Source organism: Trachypithecus francoisi, unplaced genomic scaffold (genome assembly GCF_009764315.1).
Source record: "Trachypithecus francoisi isolate TF-2019V2 unplaced genomic scaffold, Tfra_2.0 Lachesis_group3, whole genome shotgun sequence".
Lineage (NCBI taxonomy): Eukaryota > Metazoa > Chordata > Mammalia > Primates > Cercopithecidae > Trachypithecus > Trachypithecus francoisi.
Genome location: NW_022681468.1, coordinates 141,712,909 through 141,714,801, shown reverse-complemented (window position 1 = coordinate 141,714,801; position 1,893 = coordinate 141,712,909).

The following is a 1,893-nucleotide window of genomic DNA, read 5'->3' as shown; positions in this document are numbered from 1 at the left end:
GTGAGACCTGTGGGGGTGAACATGTAGGCATGAGATCAGGAGCCATTTTCTCCTGGGGAGCTGGTTCCACAGCACGCTGACTCCTCAGCTGGAGGCACCACACCTCCTGTGAATGACCCACCAGAGAGCCCACGGAAGCCAAGCCACAAAGGCGCAGGAAGCAGCAGGCCTCAGGGAGGAGCTTGCCACCTGGCCTGATCACGGGCCTGCCCAAAGAAGGATAATCTCCATACAGCTGAAGACAGAAAGGCTGAGCAGCCCATCGTGCTGATTTCATGTAGTTACCAAAATACACAGACACAAACCCAATCTCGTCTGTTGAGCCTTGGAAATTCTGATATATTCAGGTCTCATTAATCTTTTCTGACAGGTCTGGACTTCTCCATAGCAGAGCTGGTGGGGCCACACAGAGCAGAGTTCACCATGTAGACACAACTACAAAGGCCTGTGACCTCTGTCACTGTCTAGTGGGACTGATGGGATGTGTGATTATCATCAGGATGTTTTCAAACGTCTCCATTTCCAGGAGAAGAAAAAATTTGATCATGTAGGTTTGATTTAATTCTCCCCAAGAGAGTATTTCAGGGGAAAAAGGAAACAGATTTCTCCTTATTTCCGCAACTCCCAGCACAGCTGCAAAGAATACATCAGGTGGGATATGGAAGTTAGGAAACGCTCAGTGGAGCAGCAGCTTTTTGCTTAAAATCTCCACCTCTGTGTTACTTAGATTTGAACCCAAGCTATGGATTCCAGAAGTACTTGGAAGGCTTGATGCCTTCTAGCTGACACCATAACCAACCCACAAGGGGCACAGGGGAGCAAAGAGAGGATAATTTTGCCTTCATTTATGAAATGGGAATGGTCACAAAGATCAAAAATCACAATGAACAGACAGCACAGGGTGGAGCTGGCCAGAAATCACACCCACTTACCTGCTATAACTTGGTTCAGTTAAAAAGGATGCACCTTCTACCATCCAACAATAAAAAATGAAACTGGCCGGGCGCCGTGGCTCAAGCCTGTAATCCCAGCACTTTGGGAGGCCGAGACGGGCGGATCACGAGGTCAGGAGATCCAGACTATCCTGGCTAACACGGTGAAACCCCGTCTCTACTAAAAAATACAAAAAACTAGCCGGGCGAGATGGCGGGCGCCTGTAGTTCCAGCTACTCCGGAGGCTGAGGCAGGAGAATGGCGTAAACCCAGGAGGCGGAGCTTGCAGTGAGCTGAGATCTGGCCACACCCCAGCCTGGGCAACAGAGCCAGACTCCGTCTCAAAAAAAAAAAAAAAAAAAAAAATGAAACTGACATCCATTTGTAGAGGTTATAATTCAGATTTTTTCTTTTTTCTTTTTGAGATGGAGTCTCACTCTTCCATGCAGGCTGGAGTGCAGTGGTGTAATCTCAGCTCACTGCGACCTCCGCCTCCTGGGTTCAAGCAATTCTCCTGCCTCCGTCTCCTGAGTAGCTGGGACTACAGGTGTGCACCATCATGCCTGATTAATTTTTGTATTTTCAGTAGAGATGGGGTTTCACCATGTTGGCCAGGCTGGTCTCAAACTCCTGACATCAAGTGATCTGCCCACCTTGACTTCCCAAAGTGTTGGGATTACGGGCGTGAGCCACAGTGCCCAGCCATAATTCACGTTTGAATCAAGGATTCAAAGCAGCCTATGTCCTAAAACGAGGTTTATGACTTTGTTTGAAAAAAAGAAAACATTTTAGATTTATTAGCAGTTAGTTGAAACAACAGATTTTGTGATTTTTGTCAGGTCTTGCCAAATGCATGTCGAGTGTCAAATGTACAAGACCCTCATGTTTATGCAGATATTTGTGAGAATGCCTTTAACTGAGATCCAATCCTGTAAATAAACCCAGTCATGAATACACATG